Consider the following 6,185-nt stretch of genomic DNA (forward strand, 5'->3'; position numbering starts at 1 on the left):
TATATACTTGATCCGTTTGAAACATTAAAGTAAGTTCAAACCTCAGATAGATAGAAATTCAATTCATTGTCAAATATATTCTTTGTTACATCACCAAAAGTTTATTTCAAAAATATATTGCTCGTCTATGGTGGATGCAAAAGTAGGAGACGATGATGAGCATGGTAAGAAATAAGCAAAGCTGAATTATGACATCAAGGGTGAATGTAATATTATTGCTTTTAGAGATGTTCATATATTTCTCCATTGTGCAAAACATATTCTATTCATCTGTATTTCAAAACTTTTCTTATAAATTATTTATGTATTTTATTAAATTGAACTATTTATTTAAAAATTATTTTATTAGATATAATCAAATTGATTTTATGATTATTAAAATTTAAATTGACTAGAATTATTATATATAATTTTATTAAATATGATATTTTGTATAATTAAAACTAAAATTTTGGTAATTTATGAATGGTAAAAATTATATGATTTAAATTAAGTGATTGATTTTTGTTAAACATTTATATTAATAACTTATATATATTTATTTTTATATATATTATTATGTGTGTTTTAATATATCCAATTTTTATAATTATTCATTTAAAATATTTATAAATGATTCATCAGTTTTATAACTTGACACCTAGCCCAACCATGACACATAATCTCCCATGTGTCACCTTAACACTAATGAATCACCATTAATCATCCTTCTTCCATGCATGACCGAACCATTTTTGGGGAAAGAAAGAGAATGCCGTGAGGAGGAGAGAAAGAAAATCATGGAACCTCCTAGCTTTTAAGTTTGATTTTTTGAGATTTTTAATTTCCGTAAAAAATTTGAACTAATTAAAGTGTTTGTATCTTCCTTTTCTTCACGATGACGTCACTTTTGTTCGGGAGAAATCGACGGTAAAGCTTCTCTCCCTTCATGCATGTTTGGCCAAGTGAGCCAAGAGATAGTAGCCAATCTTTGACATTTTTTTCTTAGATTTTTCAGTCAGAAAATTTTTTTGGTACTTTGGTTGTGAGGACAGCGAAATAGAGGTAAAATTTGGTAAATTAATTACAAATTAATTGTGTTCTTGATATGTGATTGTTGATTGGATGTTTGTGGCTTGAAATTGAATAATTTTGTGTTTGAATTTTGATAAAATATTGTTGATTTAGTGCTTTATATTTTGGTTTTGATGAGGTTGCCAAACCGATTTGTTATAGCCTGATTTGAGGGCTGTTGTTGAACTTAAATATTGAGAAAACTGATGAGATTTGATGGCCATGAGATTAAACTAAAAGTCGTGAAAAATCGGTAATTGAAAATTTTGAAAATGGATTTAAAATCAAGTATAAATTTTGAAAGATCACAAGAGAAGATTTCGGTTTTGAGAAGGGGTGTTATCACTATTACAAATATTATTTTGAATATGAAAATATAATTTAATAAAAGATCGGGATTAAAAATAATAATCATATGAATTTTGGGTGTATTTTGAGTAAAAAGTAAAAGTTTCGGGATAAACCGAGTATTTTATAAAAATTCAGGGTTATTTATAGAAATATGAAGTTAAATTAGTAATTTTAAAAGCAAAATTTTTAAAAATTAATAATAAAACTCTACAAATTAGTTTTTGATATCAAAATAAAAATATTAATATTACTACTCTTTTATTATTATTATTATACTCATACTAATTTTATTATTATTATTCATTTTAGTAAAGATATGATTTTATTAAATAAGAAAAGAGAGGTAAAACAGTTATAATCCCTAAAAGTTTTAGAAAGACAAAATTAAGTTAAAAATCTTATGATTTTTTTTATAAGACATTTGGGGAAAGACGAGAGAGGAGTGTGAAAATAATTTGAGATATTAAAAGCAAGAAAGTAAAAGAATAAAGAAAAAAAATGTATTAACTAAAGATATCTCTGCCACAGGAGAGGAGAGAGCAAAGACTAAAAAAAAATCTAACGAATCTCTATTACAAGAGAGAAGAGCACAGAAAGCAAAGAATGTATTAACTAAAAGAATATCTGTCATAGAAGAGCAGATATCTGCCACAGGAGAGAAAATGGCAAAGATAAAAAAGAATAATTGATGATAAATAATGAAAAAGGTTATGTGAGAATTTGTTGGAGAAGGGCAGTCAGATAGATAGTAGTGCGACCACCGAAATTTGCTTTCTAGAAAACCTCCGACCTAAGGCCGCAGCATGTGATACAGAGGTTTTTTTATACATACTTTCGGCCTAGGACCGCAGCCTATAATGACAGAGGGTTCACAAAGGTATGTCAGGCATACGTTGGCGAGAAAAAACTATCCTGTATTAACAGGGGCTGCATATAGGTGTATGCCAACTGAAAATTCTCATGGTGTTTATATAAAGACAATTTTATGTGACTATCATAGTAATAAAAATATTTATTCTTATGATAAGTTTTTTTTAGAGTTAATTTTGTTTCAGTCTATTATTGCCTAAGACTGAGTTTATTTCAGGCTTCTGATAGTTCTTTATCTGCTACTGCTACCGCTCCCACCTCTTATATTTTGTCCTTGTTGTGGTGCTGCTCCGTTGTTGCTGTCGTATTGATCTGCTGTTGCTCTGTGTAGTAGTTCTCATTATGCTGTTGCGGTAGTGCTGTTTTGCTGCTGGTAGCATATCTGACTCCTTTTAAAAAGGGATCAACTGTAATTTATGTTGCAGAGGGAGCTAGACAGGTGATTTAGATTACATAATCATTTTCGCATATAAAATCGACAAAACTAGCATTTATTAAAACTCAAAATTGCTAACTGATATAGTGTATTATCTTTCTTGATGCAAGATTTACTTCAAAAGACTAATGCTACGGATGCTTGTATTGAGGGACATTGGTGGATATATTCAACAAAAGGTGTGTTATTAATTGTTTATGCTTTTATGGTCAGGCTTGATGGAAATGGATATGTGTTGTTGATTTTCTTAATGATTGAATTACTCATTCTAGGCCTACCTTTTTGGTAATCGAGTTTTATGTCAATTCTCTTAGTATGTTAATTTATTTTTTATGTTTTTTCTCTAACTAATTATATAACTATTTATAATACTCAAAACCAGGACTTTATTTTACAGGAAGTAGAATTTACAGAAACTTTGCCAAAAGAACTCATGTAGACCTTTTCTCTTCTTTTTTTAGAATATTTTATTTTAATAAGTTTTGTTGGGTAAACAAATGTCTTAATTAATGGTTACTATACTTGTCAAAATGTTTCTATACAAAATTCTTATTATGCATGCTTTAGTTTGAAGGGTGCATAGGTATTATTAAAACTCATTCTTCATCTTATACAATAAAAAAGAGATAAATAAAACTGCAACTGTAATCGTGGAGATGCAATGATTTCTAAAATTATAAAATCCTCTTTCTTGCAAGAATTAAATCTTTTATGTTTGGTCTATATATGCCTGCTTAATTCATTATCATGCTCCTCATTGTTTTTATTGTTCTTTGAAGATTTGCTTTGTGATAGTGTCCTGTGTAAGTGTATGTAATAATAACCTAATCTTTTTTTGAGAATGTTGAATATAATAAAAGTGATGTTAAGGTTTTATTGATGGTGAGTCTAATTCTAATATATGCTACCTCTCCCGAAATTTTCTCCAATTTGAGAAGTTTATCATTATATAGTTTTGATTTGATCCAATGGGATCCTAAAGTAGTTTTAGGGCATTATTTTAGAGAATAAATTCTTGTCACTAAATTATTTGGTTCACACCATCACAATATGTTGGTTTGCTATTTGCAATGTTTCATATTTTAGACGTTCAATAAATATAGAAGTGACAAGAGGTTGATACTGCACATATAATATTTTCCAGGGGCTAATGACTTTGGTCAACTAGGTGATGGAACCGAGGAGCGAAGGAAATATCCAAAGAAAGTGAAGCTATTAGAATCAGAATTCGTAGAATTTGTGTCCTCCATAATTCTTAATTCTCTTCTTAGAAATTCATTTTTGATAATGTGTGTAAATTTCATGTACACGACCGTTGCACGTATACAGATAACAGTATAGGCTTTTACCAAGTATTGAATGTAGGAACATAAATTTGAGTGTTCACATGTAGACTTTACCATATTTTCTTTTAATTTGGTTTAGCGATAGTCACGCTTTAAAAGCGTGACAATAGGTTCACATCTAGGCACACGACTTAAAACGTGTAGCCATATCTCAACTATTGGCACGTTTTTTAAGCATGGCTGTATGTTCACTTTTCAACACGCTTTAAAAGCGTGGTTATAGGATTATATATATGGTTATACTTAAAAACGTGACAATAAATAAAAGCGTAGCAAAAAAAGCGTGGTAATAGAACAATTAACACGCTTACAGATGTGATCTTTTTAAAAGCGTGCCAGTAGCTCAAAAAACGTGACAAAAAATTATTGCTATATTTTTTTAACTTTTCGTCATGCTTTAAAAGCGTAACAAAATCTTGGTTTCTTTTAGTCGTCCTGTTCTATCAAAGCCCACGCTGCCAAATTAATATGGACTGAATTTGTTATCCTGCCCTGCCAAAGAGGAGATTCCCGGGTGGCACATCGACCCGCCCTCTCTTTTTTCTTTAGCTCTAAATAATATTATAATAACTATATATAATTCAATGAATTTATGACAAAATGACTATATTATTTTTAAGCTCTAGAAAATAAATATATAATCCATAATAATTACCACACTTAAATCACATACAATATTAACCATATTAAATCTCAAATACAGCAATATAATTCATATTCCATATATCTACATCAAATTATCAAACCACACATAAATCAAAATACACCACATAATCCATAATAATAACCATGTTACTAGGAATTCTCTTAATTTCATATTTATATGATGCTATAAAATAATTAAAATATCCTTTCGAAAAAAAAAATTGTTGGCTTGTCCCACCCCCTTCAAAGTCCGTGAGTATGTCAATGTGAATTTGACAAATTTTTAAAAATTGGCGAGTCCAAAATTTTATTCGAATTCATCTTTTTTGGCTATTTGATCCAGCAAATTTAACCTATTTTGTCAACCCTATTTAGGTGGTACACCTTTTTCCTAAAATTAAGGAATAGAAAAAATTGAAGTTGCATATTTAAGCTTTATAACTTTTGTAATTTTTTGAAAGAAGAGAAAGAGTAAAGACTCATTTTTAAATTAGTTATAAATGGATAATATTTATAAATTAGGATATTTAAATTTAAAGACTGAACAATGGGTAAAAGTTGAAAGACAAGTAGTATTTTCGTGTTTAGATGAACAATATATTATTAAAAGGAGGCAGGGCAATGGCAAGAATCATGATATAGCCTAACCACAAATTCATTTTGAGTGAGACCTACACTCACTTATTAGAACATGGATGTCTCAAAACAACAAAGAAACCAACATAAATTCAATTTCTCCCACATCAACATGAGTAAGCTAACAGCGGCAATTCTTTTCATTGATAAAAGAAGCAATTTTTTTCAAGACCTCACGAGAATTGTCTTCATAAGGCTTATAAACATGCTCGCAATGTCCCAAACCCTGATTCTCAACGAGCTCAACACTTCCACTCCAACCACTCTTCTTCAGCGCCGTAACGTAGTTCCTTCCGGCAACCAGCAAAGGATCCTTCTCCGCCACACACACCAAAACCCTCTTACACCCAAGACTCTGTAAATCCTCCGCCCTCGGCTTAAGCCTCGGATTCTCCGGCCCGTTCTTCTCCTTGCACATGAACAGCCACTGATCATCGTCCCCTATTCCACCAAAGAAAGGGTGCACCAGAATCGCGCCCTCCACACTCACACGCCTCGGTAACACGGTTTTTCCCACTAGGCTAGCCACCCAGTGCGAGAGGTTACCGCCGGTGCCGCTTCCGGCGATGAAAACACGCTGCAGGTCAGCAAGGTCGTTAAGCCAGGGCTCTGGCCCATCCCCGTCCGCGTGCAACACGACCCACTGGAGAGATCTCCAGGCGTCTTCGTAGCACTCGGGCGGTGGTCGAGCCGGGAACTTAGCGTACTCTACGGAGACCGCAAGGACCTTGGCTTCGTTGGCAATGGCAGCGACGTGGTTACTGTATTCCTCGGTGAAGGCGGAATTGGCGCAGAAGCCGCTGCCATGGAAGAAGAGCAAGACAGGGAGTTTGTTGTTGCGGTTGGGT

At 32.1% G+C, this 6,185-nt stretch overlaps 1 long non-coding RNA gene and 1 pseudogene across 1 annotated transcript; one reads left to right on the plus strand and one right to left on the minus strand.

Moving 5' to 3' along the window:
- On the plus strand, positions 741–4,096 carry LOC110267850. Its single transcript, XR_002355791.1, has 4 exons — positions 741–909; positions 2,609–2,713; positions 2,821–2,889; positions 3,855–4,096. It is a non-coding gene; the product is annotated as an uncharacterized LOC110267850 (long non-coding RNA).
- LOC107620340 overlaps positions 5,277–6,185 on the minus strand; it is a 1,184-nt pseudogene continuing 275 nt past the window's right edge.

The sequence above is a fragment of the Arachis ipaensis genome, chromosome B10 (assembly GCF_000816755.2).
Source record: "Arachis ipaensis cultivar K30076 chromosome B10, Araip1.1, whole genome shotgun sequence".
NCBI classification, from domain to species: Eukaryota; Viridiplantae; Streptophyta; class Magnoliopsida; order Fabales; family Fabaceae; genus Arachis; species Arachis ipaensis.